Source organism: Lycium barbarum, chromosome 10 (assembly GCF_019175385.1).
Source record: "Lycium barbarum isolate Lr01 chromosome 10, ASM1917538v2, whole genome shotgun sequence".
NCBI lineage: Eukaryota > Viridiplantae > Streptophyta > Magnoliopsida > Solanales > Solanaceae > Lycium > Lycium barbarum.
Window position 1 is genome coordinate 69,669,383 of NC_083346.1, and position 17,013 is coordinate 69,686,395.

The window sequence follows — 17,013 nt, forward strand, 5'->3', positions numbered from 1 at the left end:
GCGTCACAATAAATAACATACCCATCCGGTCCCTCTGGAAGAGTCAGAACTGGGGCTGTAGTCAGCTTCTCCTTCAGCAACTGGAAGCTCCGTTCACAAGCGTCAGACCACTGGAACTTAGCTCCCTTCTGAGTCAGCCTTGTCAAAGGCGCTGAAATCGAAGCAAACTTCTCCACAAACCTCCTGTAATAACCTGCTAACCCCAGGAAACTGCGTACCTCTGTGGGCGTCGTAGGTCTGGGCCAATTCTTCACGGCCTCAATCTTCTGTGTGTCCACCCGGACACCATCAGCTGCAATAATATGCCCCAAGAAGGCCACTGAAGACAGCCAGAATTCGCACTTAGAAAATTTCGCATATAACTTCTGATGCCGGAGTACCCCTAATACCGATCTCAGATGATCTGCGTGCTCCGCCTCAGACCGAGAATAAACCAGGATATCATCAATGAATACAATTACAAACATATCCAAGAATGGCCTGAATACCCGGTTCATCAAATCCATGAATACTGCGGGAGCATTTGTTAGCCCAAAAGACATAACCCTGAACTCGTAATGCCCATATCGGGTCCGGAAAGCTGTCTTAGGGATATCGGCCTCTCGTACTCGCACCTGGTGGTAACCGGATCGAAGATCTATCTTCGAAAAACACTTAGCGCCCTGTAGCTGATCAAACAAATCATCAATCCTGGGGAGGGGGTATTTATTCTTTATCGTTACCTTATTCAGCTGCCGATAATCAATACACATACGCAGCGACCCGTCTTTCTTACGCACAAATAATACCGGGGCTCCCCAAGGCGAAGTACTGGGTTTGATGAAGCCCTTACCCAACAAATCTTTCAGCTGCTCCTTCAACTCCTTTAACTCTGCAGGCGCCATTCTATACGGAGGAATAGAGATAGGCTGAGTGTCTGGGAGTAAGTCAATAAAGAAGTCTATCTCCCGCTCTGGAGGAAGACCTGGAAGCTCGTCGGGGAAAACATCTGGAAACTCACTAACCACGGGGACTGACTGAAGTGTCGGCGTCTCGGCGTCCAAGTCTTGCACCCGAACCAGATGATAGATATAACCCTTTCTGATCATTTTCTTTGCCTTAAGGTATGAAATAAACTTACCTTTCGGCGATGCTGTATTACCAGCCCAATTGATAACTGGCTCCCCGGGAAACTGGAAGCGAACTACCTTATTCTGGCAGTCAACATTAGCGTAACAGGAAGCTAGCCAATCCATACCCATAATAACATCAAATTCAGTCATATCTAACTCTACCAGATCTGCCTTAGTGTCACGGTCACAAACGATCACAGAACAGTCTTTATAAACCTGTTTCGCTACAACAAAATCCCCTATCGGCGTGGCTACCTCAAATGGCTCTATAGGTTCAGACATAATACCAATTTTACCGGCAACAAGGGGTGAAATATATGATAAAGTCGAACCTGGATCAATTAATGCATACACAGACCGAGAGAAGACCAATAAAGTACCTGTAACGACATTAGGAGATGCCTCCTGATCCTGGCGACTGGCCAAAGCATAAATGCGGTTCGAAGGACCGCTAATACCAGAAGCTCCACCACGGCCTCTGCCACGACCCGCTGGTGCCGAAATACCCTGCCCCGTAGGGCGCATAGCCACTGACGAAGATGAAGACCCAGCGGCTGATCCGGTAGGCTGCGCTGCACCACCCGAACTACCCTTATACGGGCAATCTCTCACAGAATGGCCCTGACGGCCACAAGAAAAGCATGCACCGGTGGCTCTGTAGCACTCTCCCGTATGGTATCTGCCGCAAAAAGAACACTGAACCCTGGGTGGCCTCATCTGACCAGAACCCCTATCTGTCCGCGAACCTGAAGCCCTGGAGCTCTGGCCTGCTCCTGAATACCCTGGGCTATCGAATCTGCGACCTGTAGGCTGGGGAGGCGCGCTCTGCGCCGGCTGAGATGAAAATCTGCTAGGCTGCTGCGGCTGTTGGGGCTGTCTGCCCCGAAAATCTCCAGATGACATGGCCCTCTTGGGCTGTCTCCGATCCTGGCCCCTGTCAGGCTGGTGTCCTCCTCTGCCCCGATCCTCCATGCCCTGGGCATGGGCCTGGATACGGGCAATGTCCATACCGGGCTGAGCAGCCAATACTAAGCAGCTATCAACAAAATACCGATCCAGCCCCATAATATATCTGTGCATCCGGTCCGCCATAGTAGCCACCACAGTAGGTGCATATCGGGCCAAGGAATCAAACTCCAAACTATAGTCCCGGATACTACGGCCCTTCTGCCTCAATAATAAGAATCTATCAGATCTGGCTCGTCGCAACTCTGGGGGCAGAAAATGTCCAAGAAATGCCTGAGAAAAATCGCCCCAAACTGCTGGAGGAGCGCCGTCCCCCCTGGATATCCCCCATGACTCGTACCAGTTTGCCGCCACATCATATAACCGGTACGAAGCTAACGCGACTGACTCTGTCTCGGAAGCATTAATCAAATCTAGAGTGCGTCGCATCTTCCTGATAAACTCCTCAGGATCCTCCTCGGGCTTTGTCCCGAAGAACTCTGGAGGGTTACAAGTCAAAAACTCACGGGCTCTCGAACTATCACGCCTGACTGCCCGGTCACCTCCCAGTCCATGCCCCTGAACCTGCCCTGCCACAAGTCTCGTCAGCAACTGGACTGCCTCCCTCATAGACTGATCCTCAGTGCCTGGCCGTGGAGCTGGAGGCTCAGGTACTGGAACTGCGGGAGCTGGCGGTGGAGCCGCCTCCCGATCTGCGGCTGCGGCCGCCCCAATCTCCTCCACGAGTGGCGGTGTAGACGAACCCTCTGTCTGGGGCAAAGTCCCCGGAGCAATATGTGCCTGGGCCCTGGTAATCCTCTGGACCAGGCTAGTCTCTCCCAAGGCTGCTGACTTGGCCTTTTGGGCCGCGGTTGCCTTTTTTGGAGGCATATCTGCAAATATAGCCGCTCGTTAGGGAGGGGTCATCCTGATAACACAGCTCTATCGCACGATCTAAGACAGAAAGAAGGGTAGTATCCTAAATGCCCTGTAGCCTCCTGTTTATAGGCGTGGTGCACAACACACCGATAAATAAGACTCTACTAGACACGGTCTGTGGACATTCCGAGGACGAACTGCTCTGATACCACTTTTGTCACGACCCAACCCCGTGGGCCGCGACCAGTGCCCGAGCTGGGCACCTATACGTACCCGATACCCCAAATTAGCATATTAACAGAATAATAATATAATAATAATATTAGTGGTCGCTACAGAACTTAGCAGAAAAGCAGACTTGGCACACATAGGCCGATAAGGCCATCACAGAACAGAATATCCCAAACATATGTACAGAACCCACACAGATGTATCCACAGACCTCTACAGAACATATCATAATCATAAGACGGGACAGGGCCCCGTCATACCTTGAACAAAGTACATATCCAGATAGCAGTGACAGACTGTACCAAAAGATGGGCTCTGTAGAAGAGAGCGCCCCAAATAGCAGAAATAGGATCCTAAACGTGTGGATCAGCGAACCTGTCGTCAGTACCTACGCGGCATGAAAACGCAGCCCCCGAAGAAAGGGGGTCAGTACGAAATATGTACTGAATATGTAAAGCGGAATCACATAAGTCAAATCATATTGGTTACAGAAAATGAGTACAGAATCCAGAGTGTCAAATGCATATTTCCAAAACAGACAGAATGCGTACAAAAACATATGTCATATCATATCATATCCGGTCCCTGACACGGGACTCGGCAGACAGAATGTGGCCACCCTCCCGACGCTGGTGCCACTATACAGAGGAATCAGAAAAAGGGGCGTGGCCCCGTATCATATAATGTCATATCAAAATGGCCATACAGATCAGATCAAAATAGGCGGACATGGCACATCATACTCCACAGACCCATGTACGCGTATACCTGCCTCCTCACAACGGGACGCGGCGAACAATGCAGAGAATTACGCTTGACAACATATCCTGGCCCGGGCTCAGTGTGGGAAACATTGGGACATCCACGAATGGAGTAGTGAGAGACTAATGCAATTTAAAAATATCATAAGTATTTTCAAAGACTCGATGAGGCGTAGCGAAGACAAACAAATCAAATGGAGTCGGACGGAATCAGAATTAATACAATTCGGATATCATAATAATTTACAAAAATATAACTTTACTGAAGTCATTCCGAGTGTCAAAATAATTTATAAGATTTAATAGAATATTTAGAATAATATTCGTTAAGCGATTAGTAGGGTAATTAAAACATTTCTTTCAAAAATCGCTTAAAAAGGAATCTTTAGCATATTAGGGGCAAAACCGTAAATAGCGGGCCCGCCTCGGGACAAATAAGGCGGCGGGCTCAAATTGTGCCCTCTAAGCATATCGAGTCACCTAAAAAGGTTCTACAGACATTCTATGACTTTCTGAGTAATTTGGAGCAAAATCGCATAATTTCAGAAAAAGCGTATCAAAGTAGTTCAATTCTATTGAAGGAAAAACTGAAATTTTGTCTTGCGGATTCCGAGGGCCAAGAGGTCCTTCGAGGCCCGGATCCGACCCTAACATACTAGGGGCATGCCAAGGGAAGAATTGGGTTTGCTTTACATACCTTTCACTCTCCTTAAGCCTTTCCAATCTCACTTCCCGTTTCGTCGAAAAACTGCAATTGGTCAAGTTTACCAATTGTAAGCTAATAATACCAAAGTTCCAATTTGATGCATAATTGGCTACCGAAATTTCGGCAGCACCTCTCCTATACATATAGCACCCCGAGAATTCAACTCGGCTATAATTCATCAACAACAACCCAAACAACAACATTAACATCAACAAAAAGCATTAACAACACAATTATCCTTCAACTAGTCATTGTTTCCACAACTTGCCATAACTTCCCTTCTAATCCAAACTTTCAAACTAACATCATTACTTTCACATCCATAATTACTCAAGATCATCACAACATAGATTTAGAGGCATTTCATATCATTTTCCTTAAGATATACACTTGATATACATAATATACAATTTTCCGCCAAAGTCTTAATTTATGCAAAACATCAAATCTTTGGCATATAACTTCATAACAAGTTTCCAACTTCCAAATTCATCAATGATCATCACTATTAGCAATCAAACAACTTCATTTCCTTAATGTCGGAAAATTATACTAAAACGACATAAGTTTCTATATTCCAATTCAATACAAACTTATATCATTCTAACTTCATTCACATATCAAGCATTACAATAACACTCCAATACACTAAACAAAACTCAACAACACAATAAAAAGGTAGAAATTCTTACCTTTTCCTCAAGTCTCCTTCACTTGAATATATGATCACCTTGGAGATTCTAGTGCTCCCCACTCCAATCCAACTATACCAAGATGCAAAGGAACCTTGAATTAGTAGGAATTTAACAAGAAATGAATTTTTGAAGCAAGATTTTGGAGGGTCAATTTTGCCCCTCAAACCCGAAACCCTCTCCCTTTTCTTTCTTATTTTTGCTTTGTTTGGTCTTGCCTTCTAATGTCTTGAATCTTCTTATACATATAATATCAAGACTTGGTCACATGACCAAGCACATGACCAAGTAAAAATGGGCTTGGATCAAGGCCATTATGTTAATTAATCTTATGGAAATTAAATACAAATTTTGGGCTTGGGCCAAGGCCATCATGGCCGGCCACCCCCTAATATTTTGGGCCTCAATTGTTTCTTATTTTACAAGCCCAACAACTTGTGAATCGTATTTTGTAATTCCCGAAACAAATTTCCAAAATTCCAAAATTACCCTTAGCCTTGTCCCACACTTTCATGACTCTATTCTTTCATGCATAACTCCTATGTTCAACAAGATATAAAATTAATCTTATATCTCAAGAATCCCATATAATTCAAGTTTCTCCAAACGTGTGAAAACACGGGATATAACAGTACTGGGCCTAATAAAACCCTTCTCAAGTAAATCCCTCAACTGCTCCTTTAATTCCTTTAACTTCGCAGGTGCCATTCTATAAGGAGGAATAGATATTGGCTGAGTATTTGGTAATAAATCCATAGTGAAATCAATCTCACTCTGGCGGAATGCCTGGAAGCTCATTTGGAAACACCTCTAGGAACTTATTAACCACAGGGACAGACTGAAGGGTCAGTGACTCTGCTTGTACATCTTGAACCTAAACAAAGTGATAAATGTACCCCTTTCTAATCATCTTCCTTGCCTTAAGGTAGGAAATAAACCTACCCTTCGGCGAAGCAGCCTTGCCCTCCCACTCAAAGAATGGCTCGCCTGGAAACTAGAATCGAACTACCTGCGTTCTACAATCAACATTAGCGTAATGGGTAGCCAACCAATCCATAACCATGATGACATCAAAATCAATCATGTCTAACTCAATCAAATCTTCTAAGGAACGGTGATTATAAACTATCACTACATAGCCTCGATATATCCGTCTAGTTATGCCTGGATCACCAACTGGTGTCGACACCTCGAATAGTTTAATCAATTCAGGTTCTATCCCAAACTTGCTGGTGGAAAATGGAGTAACATATGATAAAGTGCAACCTAGTTCAATTAGTGCATACACATCATAGGAGGAGACTGATAATATACCTGTGACAACATCAGGAGGCGACTCACGATCTAGCCTACCGGCTAGTGCATATACCCGGTGCTGAGGACCGCTCGAGCGGGATGCTCCACTCTTCCCTCTACTTCATCCTGCTAGTGTCTGGCAAACTTGCCCTGAAGGGCGTGCTGCAGAAGAAGAACCAGCTATAGACTCTGTAGGCTGAACCATACCCCCACTATTTCTCATCGGACACTACCGTATCCTATGACCTGGCTGGCCACAAGCATAACAAATATCTGATCCCAGCAGACACTGTCCTGCGTATAACTTGCCACCCTGGGCAAACCGGGGCAAAGGGGGTCTCATCTGGCCTGACTCCAGTCTATGCTGAGAACCCAAAGCTCTAGAACTCTGACCCACTCCAGAATAAAAAGACCGATCAAATCTCGGACCTGAAAATTGTAGAGGTGCACACCCTGCCGAATGGAATGGATATCGGGGATACTGTTGTCTTTGTCCTTCCCTAGACTCACCCCCGATACATAAAGATTTGGCCTTCTTGCCATGGTCCCGGTCATGGCCACGCTCTGTCCTCCACTGACGCTTGCGGCCCTTCAAATTCTGTGTATATGACTGTATACATGAGATATCCATGCCCGTTTGTAATGCGGAAGTCGTACAAGTATCTATCAAATCGGCCCTAAACTCGCCACAAAACGAAGAACTCTGTCCTCCATCTCAGCGACCATGGCTGGGGCATATCTAGCTATATAATCAAAACACACACAATACTCCCGGACACTCATACTGCCCTGCTCGATACCTAGAAACCTATCTTCTCGGGCTCGCCTGACTTCTGGAGGTAAATAATGGCGAAGAAAAGCATCTAAAAACACTCGCAAAACAGCTGGAGGGGCATTCTCTCCCCTAGATAGCTCCCAAGTCTGATACCACTGTACTGCAATATCACGGAGCCTATACGAAGCCAACTCCATAGACTTGAGCTCATCCGCGTGCATAACCCTCAAGGTCCTCTGCATACCATCAATGAAGTCCTGGGGGTCCATATTTTGCTTCATCACCGAAAACTCTAGAGGGTCTAATCCGAGGAAAGTCTTAACCCTTGAACTACCAGCCCTATCTACTGGATCAACACCAACCCCATACCGCTGAGCCTAGGCGGCTACCAATCTAGTCAATAACTGGATAGCATCCCGCACATCCTGGCCCGGTGCATCTGGCAGAGGAACTGGGCAGGTGTTGGAGGTGGGGTATGTGAAGTCGGAGATGGGCTATCACTCTAAATCTCATCCCTAGTCCTAATAGTCCACTGGGTATGGCTAGTGGCCTCACCAGACACTCTCTTGCCCTTCTGAAAAGCTATAGATTTCTTGCAAGACATCGCTCAAATCAGAACAAATCATTCGAAGGAGAACTCGTAACATATTACTCTATCGCACGATCTAAGAGAGAAGGAATGACAATTTCCTAGATGTCCTGCAGCCTCTTGTCTATGAGTGTGGTGCACAACACACCCATAAAGAAAACTCAACTAGACACGGTCAATAGAAAACCCTAGGACGGAACTGCTCTGGTACCACTTCTGTCACGACCCAAACCGATGAGTCGTGACGAGTGTCTGACCTCTAGTGACCAAACACCCCTGTACTCAGATCTGAACCATACTGAACATTAAGGGCCCATAAGTGACTTAAACTGATCTCATACTGCCTCATGAAGGGGTGACATCATGAACTCTGTACATTTACATTCATACAAGCTGAAAGAACAGTGCAAGCCAACTAGGCCGCTACATATACTGTACAAAAAAGAATAGGAGATGACAAGGCTACATCATCTGACATACAGAGACACCCGTCTACAGACCTCTAGTAGAATAGAAAACTATAGAAAGGACAGGACAGGGCCACGTCATACCCATATGCATATACATCTCCAAAAGAATGGCATACCAAAATATACTACAGCTCCGGATCAAATGGAGCGCACCAACTACTGCTGAGTAAAGGTCCTACTAAGCGGGACAACCTAGCTATCTACCTATACCTACGGGTATGAACGCAGTCCCCCAAGTAATAGGAGAGTCAGTACAGAAAATTTACTGAGTATGTAAGGCATAAGAGTAACATAAGTATAAGCATAAAAATCATGAACGAAATCTGAAACTCAAAGCTAAACTGACTATCTGCATAGATTTGTATGAACAAGTATCTTTATAACTGAAAATACCTCTATGGGCGCATAATCTACATGCTCTCAATGATAATCATGCTCATGTATATAAATATAGGTCATAGTGCTGCGAAACATTCAGCCCGATCCATGTCCCATATAATAGTGCCGAGGAACATACGGCCCGATCCATGTACCATCATCAAGGTGCACCAGCTGATCAGGTGGTAATGCGTATAAAACGCCTATCCAATTTCCCATACCCGATGTACATATAATATATGCGTATATAACGCCTTCTGGTCATGGGTCAATATGCATATGTATATGAATGAAATGCATAACTGAATTATATATATAGAACTCTCGGAGTGACATAAAATCATATTACCTCCGATAGATAACTTTTGAGCTAACATCATCAACATAAGTAATCTCTAGACCCATGAACCGAAGGAACAAGTATAGGGACATCAAAGACTGAAATACTCCTCGTGCTTCTAAGAGTAGAGTAATATGGAAGCTCATCTAATCGCTTGTTGGTTCATGACATAGGATCATGCCAAAATGAAGAAGGAATAGCCTTACCATTCCTTAATGTCTCCTTAATCATTTAATGTTCTCCTTCCACGTTCACAAGATCTACATTTAAAAGGATCATACTAAGGTTAAGTCTTAAAGACACTCTTAAAGTACCGAAATAATGATTGATTTAATGATGTCTTAAGGAAGAGTTATAATGATCCTTAGATTGGTAATTAAGTGTTAAACGAGTGTCAAGAAGGTTCCATAAAGATTGGAGATCAAACGAAACTACAGAAATTATTTCAGGGAAATGGGGTTATACAACCGCTTCTACGGTCCGTATAAGGGTCCGTATAGCACCCAACAGAAATGTTGTTTCTCTTATGGTGAAGTATGGTCACTTATACAGACCGTATAATGTTGTACGGACCATATCAGTGTCTGTGGAAGTCCCGACGGGCTGAGTTAGTTCAAGTATTTAAATGTGATCCCACTTTACTAATTTCATCTCCCACACTTTTGCATCTCTCTCAAGGCTTCTAGAGAGTTCCACACACTTCTCCTACAAGGATTCCAGAGAAATTAATGATCAACTTCATCAAACCAAGAGAATCAAGTGCAAGAAACTCATTAAGGTTCATCTAAGACAAGAAATCTCATTGGAAGTAGAACTAGGGTTTTGGTCAAGAGAAGTATTTCCACTCAAGGCTCATTACCACACTATCTAAGGTAAGTTTTATGATCATTACGTGTTATTTAAAGTCTTGAGAGGTTTGAAAGACTTGGATTATGAAAGGAAGTAGGAGATGGGTCATAAATGTGAGAATAATGATACTTTGAGTAGTAGCTTGGAATGAATCTTGATTCATGATATGTTGTGATTATAATTATGTTATAAATGACCCTAAGAACATGGGATAAACATTATGTGTGAGTAAACGTAATAGTGTACTATGACCATGATTATGGATTAATTGAAGTGAAATTGTGAAATGTGGATAATGTAGGTGAATGAAGATTGTTGGTTATAATATGGTGAATGTTATTATAGACGTTTGGGAGTTGATATATGATATGGGGAAAGTTGTATAAACAAAGGAAATGCTGCCCAATTTTCTCTAGCTTTAGTTGAGCATGTGCATGTGATCGATTAGCTAACGTTAATACGAACTCTCTTGAGCGATAGAATAGCTAAACCAAAAGGTATGTAAGGCTAGTCCCTTCTTTCTAAGGCATGATTCCATGGCATGAATTCTCCGATTTTTCCATGAATTTCTTATATTCCAGAAAAATTATGAGTCTATGTTCATAAAAGGGCTTCCTATGAGATACAAGGTAAAGGATACGTTGCGAACATGATAATGATGATTATGAGTTTAAGTCTAAAGAGTTCTAAAGCAAGATATGATGTCCACGAAGTTAATGATCCTAAATATGATCCATTGATGTTGTTCGTTGTGTCTACTCACCTTACAATGTTATTTCCTTCAAGGTGAGATATGATGAATTTGATCACTGCATAATGCAATCGGGGGTTCTCGACCTCATGTCACCCCGATATAGCTATAGATTGTCTTCAAGCTCTAATGCATGATCAATGACAAATGTATGATGATGATAAGTCTATAATGAGTATATGATGATATGATTACACCATGCTTAGATGGCCGGCCAAGTCACCGCTAAAGCGGGCTGCTTATGATTACACCGAGCCTAGAGGGCCGGGCATGACACCACTAGTGGGCGGCATATTATAGTTACCCGGACGGGGGTAAATGATGATGATATCTGTGACATGTTGATACATGTGATATGTTTAAAATACAATTACTCTTAAAAGCTAAGTAGGTTATATATATCTTCACCTTACGTTTCATGATTTATTATGTTCATTTATTCATGCCTTACATACTCAGTACAATGTTCGTACTGACGTCCTTTTCTTTGGACGCTGTGTTCATGCCCACAGGTAGATAGGGAGGTGATTCAGATTTGTAGGAGCTATCAGTGGACTCTGAGAGCACGCCATTATTCCGGTGGTGCTACTTGATTTATTGTTTTGTGTGTATATATGTTTTGGGCACGACGGGGTCCCGTCCCGTCCATATGTTTAATACTCTAGTAGAGGCTCGTAGATACGTATGTGTGGGTAGTATGGTCTCACGATATCCTTATTATATGTATATTATTTTGATAGCCGAAGGGCTTATGTATATAAAGGTAAATATATTTCAAAGTAAAAATGGTTTTAATATGATTATAAGCATAAGAATAATGAATGAACGCAGGATGAGTATGATAAGTAATAGAATGAGTGGTGCTCGATGGCTAGCTCCGGGTACCCGTCATGGCCCCTAATCGGGTCGTGACAGCCTTGGCCAATTCTTCACAGCTTCAATCTTTTGAGTATCCACTCTAATGCCTTCATCTGAAATAATGTGGCCAAGAAAAGCCACAGAGTTCAACCAGAACTCACACTTTGAGAATTTGGCATACAGCTCTATGTCTCGAAGGACTCTAAGCACTCCTCGTAAATGTTCTGCAAGTTCTGCCTCACTCCTCGTAAATGTTCTGCAAGTTCTGCCTCTAACGGCGAATAAACCAGAATATCACTTATAAACACAATCATGAACAGATCTATAAAGGGCCTGAATACGCGATTCATCAAGTCCATGAACACAGCTGGAGCATTAGTTAACCCGAACGACATAATACGGAACTCAGAGAGCCCATATCTACTTCGGAATGCCATCTTCAGAATGTCTCCCTCATTCACCCTAACCTGATGATACCTCAATCTCAATTCTATTTTCGAGAAATATTTGGTGCCTCACAGCTGATCAAATAGATCATCAATCCTCGGAAGCGAATACTTATTCTTCACAGTCACCTTATTCAATTGGCTATAATCAATACACATTCGCAGGGAGCCACCCTTCTTTCTTACAAATAATACCAGTGCTCAGCGATGTACTAGGCCTGATAAAACCCTTCTCAAGTAAATCGCTCAACTGCTCCTTTAATTCTTTTAACTCCGCAGGTGCCATTCTATAAGGAGGAATAGATATTGACAGAGCATCTGGCACTAAATCGATAGTGAAATCAATCCCTCGCTCTAGCGGAATGCTTGGAAGCTCATTTGGAAACACCTCTGGGAACTCATTAACCACAGGGATAGACTGAAGGTCAGTGACTCTGCTTGTACATCCTGAACCCGAACCAAATGATAAATGTACCCCTTTCAAATCATTTTCCTTTCTTCCTTGCCTTAAGGTAGGAAATAAACCTACCCCTCAGCGAAGCAGCCTTGCCCTCCCACTCAAGGACTAGCTCACCCGGAAATTGGAATCAAACTACCAGCGTTCTGCAATCAACATTAGCGTAATAGGAAGCCAACCAATCCATATCCATGATCACATCGAAATCAATAATGTCTAACTCAATCAAATCTGCTCAGGAACGGTGATTATAAACTATCACTACACAACCTTGATATATCCGCCTAGCTATGCCTGGATCACCAACTGGTGTCGACACCTCAAACAGTTTAATTGATTTAGGTTCTATCCCAAACTTGCTAGCGAAAAATGGTGTAACGTATCATAAAGTGGAACCTAGGTCAATCAGTACATACACATCATAGGAGGAGACTGATTATATACCTGTGATGACATCAGAAGGCGACTCACGATCCTGCCTACCGGCTAGTACACATACCCGGTGCTGAGGACTGCTCGAGCTGGATGCTTCACTCCTCCCTCTACCTCGTCCTGCTGGTGTCTGGAAAACTTACCTTGAAGGGTGTACTATAGAAAAAGAACCAGCCATAGACTCCCAGGTTTGATACCACTGTTGTCAAGACCCAACCGGAGGGCCATGACGGGTACCCGGTGCTACCCCACCCGGGCACCTCTTGACGTGCATACACATTTACATCTAGGTGAGCCACATAGCTAAATCATGCTTTCTAACCATCAATCATACTATTTCCATTGGGCAACAATACATTTATAGCACCATCAACAACTATACCTGCAACAATGTACATAAGCCGACGAGGCTAACAAAATGATATCCAAAACATAAGCCGACAAGGCCAAATACATCTAACCATATACACATGTCCACGAGCCTCTAAAGAGTGTATGTCATATCATATAGGCGGGACAGGACCTCGCTATGCCCATAAATATGTACACAAAAGAATAAATACCAAAAGTTGTAGCTTCGAATGAAATGGAGCTCCACTAAGTAGTGTTACACCTCGGAAAAATTTTCGTTGATGCACAGTGGATTTATTAACGAAGGGCATGAAGTATACGATGTTTCAATAAGTAAGAAATATCATTTGATGATCCTAATTGATATTTCAAAGACATTGAGGTAAGAGAAGAGAGTTGCCACGAAAAGCAAGGTATACTTATGTGTCGAATAAGATTTACGAGTATCAAATTAATGATGACTTAATGATGTCTTGGAGAAGAGTTATAATGTCCCTTGGATTGATAATGAGGTGTTAAACAAGTGTTAATAAGGTTCCATAAGGATTGGAGATCAAACAAGTCGACGAGTCGACGAGAAAGAGTTCGGAAAAACTGGGCATTATACAGCGCAACATACTGGCCGTATGTTCTGCCCAGAACGGGACTTCCACTGGACGAAATCTGCGGCAAGACATATGGCCAGTATAAAAGATACGGACCGTATGTTGGTCCGTAGAACTGAGTCGGGACAACTTTAAAATTTATATAAGGACTTAAACCTCATTCTATTTATTTCATTTTTCACCCAACACTTCAAGAACTCTCTAGAAAGTTCTCCACACTTTTCCCACAAGAATCCAAGAGAAATTTATGATCAACTTCATCAAACTAAGAAAACCAAGTGTAAGAAACTCATTGGAGTTCATCCAAGTCAAGAAACTTCAGTGGAAGTGAACTAGGGTTTTGGCTCAACTGAAGTATTTCCACTCAAAGCTCATTCCTAGACTATCTAAGGTAGGTTTTATGATCTTTCCATGTTGTTTAAGATATTGAGAGGTTGAAAGACTTAGATTATGAAAGGAGAGAGAAAATAGGTAACAAAGATGAGAATAATGAGATTTTGAGTAGTAGCTTGGGATGAGTCATGATTCTCGATATGTTGTGATTATGATTATGTTATAAATGATATTAAGGACATGGGATAAGCATTAAATGTGAGTAAATGTAATAGTGAACTATGACCATGATTATGGAGGAATTGAAGTGAAATTGTGAAATGTGGATAATGTAGAGTAAACGAAGATTGTTGTTTATGATATTGTGACTGTTATTATAGATGGTTGGGAGTTGATATATGATTTGAGGAAAGTCGTATAAACAAAGGAAATGCTGCCCAACTCTCTCTAGCTTTAGTTGAGCATGTTCATGTGATCGATTAGCTAATGTTAATACGAACTCTCTTGGAGGTAGAGACGTGAGCATTGAAGGGGAACAATCAAGCGATAGAATAGCTAAATGAAAAGGTATGTAAGGCTAGCCCTTTCCTTCTAAGGCATGACTCCGATGGCATAAATCTTCTTATTTTTCCATAACTTTCTTACATTCCAAAAAATTATGAGTCTATGTTCACAAAGGGATTCATATGAGATAAAGGTAAAAGATATGTTACGAGCATGACGACAATAATAGTGATGATGATAATGATGACGACGATAATAGTGATAATGATAATGATGAAAATGTTAACAGTGATAATGTTAATGATGACGACGATAATAGTGATAAGGATAATGATGACGACGATAATAGTGATGATGATAATGACAACGACGATAATAGTGATGACGATAAAGATGATGGTGATTCAATAATAGAAATCGGGAGTTTATAGACTTTGTGTCACCCTGATAGTGTCGAAATGTTTCTCTCGGATACATATGTATGTTATAAAAGTATGAATGCTATGCTGTGACACCGAGCCTATATGGCCGGGTATGATATCTATTGCGCGCACACCACTGCAGTTGGGTAGGTATAACACTGAACCTTGGTAGGGCCAAGTACGTATAACACCAAGCTTTATTATGGCTGGGTACGTAAGACACCGAACTTAGAAGGTCAGGTATGATACTACTATGTATTCAAATGTATGAAAAGGAAGTTTCCTAGTAGAAAGAGGATAAGTAAGTATAACGAGCATCGCTAGAGGTATACCTAGCTCTCTCTCATTTCATAACTCGTCCATACTATGTTATTTCATATGCTTTCATTATGCTATTGATTATGCTTTACATACTAAGTACATTATCCGTACTGACGTCCCTTTGCTTGGGGGCACTGTGTTTCATGCCACACAGCCCCATATTGCTTTGCAGGATAGTTGTCCAGGAGTTTGACTATAGGATGTTCCAGGCTGTTAGCTGGATTGGTAGACTCCATTCGGTTCGGAGTGATACCGCGTTAGAGTATGTTCTCATGAGCTGAGTCACGCACATTTTGGGTATATTGGGGTCCTGTCCCAACTTAGGTTTAGATATCATATCTTATGTTAGAGACTTTTGCAGACAGAGTCATGTATACAGTACATTATCCTTGTAAGAAGCTATGCAAGCCGATGTAGCATTATGTATTTCTTTACAGATTCATACTATTACAGCTTTTTACTTGAGTTAAGAAAGATAAAAAGAATGTTTTGAAAGGCCTTCATTTTGCACATCATTTCACAATTAAGAGTCCAGTAAGACTATGAGTACATTGAGAACTAGCGGGTTCACTCGGTTCTAAGTGAGGGGCGGGTGCCCATCATGCCCTATCAGAATTAGGGTGTGACAAAGTGGTATCAGAGAAGTTTGTCCTCAGGGTTGTCTGCAAAGTCGGGTCTAGTAGAGTTTTGCTTACGGTGTGTTGCGCGCCACATCTATAAAAAAGAGGCTACAGGGAATTTAGGATGGTTACTCTTCTTTCATATCTAAGATCGTGCAATAGAGCCAAGTCATAGGAAATGAGGTTCCTTATACTAACCCTTGATTTCAGCAAAAGAACGGTATCGACAGAAGAAAGTGATTGATGATATTGAAAGTTACAGAGGTAAGTCACTTCGTTAAGGCAATGTTAACAAAATATATATTTATATGATAATGAATTGATTTTTATAGAGGTAAGTCAGTGCTCGTACAACAGAAGAATTGATTAAATGCATCTTTTGATGATAAGTTCAGTTAAAAGTTGTGAACTAAACCAATTGAATGACTCAGTACAACGGTAAGCCACGACACGAAAGGATGAAGGTTGGATAAGGTAAGAATATTGAGGTTTGATTGAATACAAAGCTGAAGGATGGAAGGGAAAGTAAATAGAAAGGCATAACAAGGCAGATCGCCAAAGGATCAAGTACATCTCGAGGTGTGATATATGAGGTAAGTTTTGACATCCTTGTATTTTACTTGAAATTGGGAGCGCTGTGTGGCTGAGATATGTTGTGTACATACATACTAGCCCTGTGAGGCGTTATTGGTATTTTCTGCGTGCAGGTTTTGGATAGTAAGAAATATAGAGGAAACTCTGCCGAAATTTTTCTAGAATTTAAAGGAGATAGGATGTAAGCTTGTAATATGTCCTAACGGGAAAAAGGTGTTGGGTAAAAAGAAGTGGAAGGACGGGATTAAGTTAGGAGTATCATTGACAACTACAAGAGATGAGTTAAATTTTGTTGA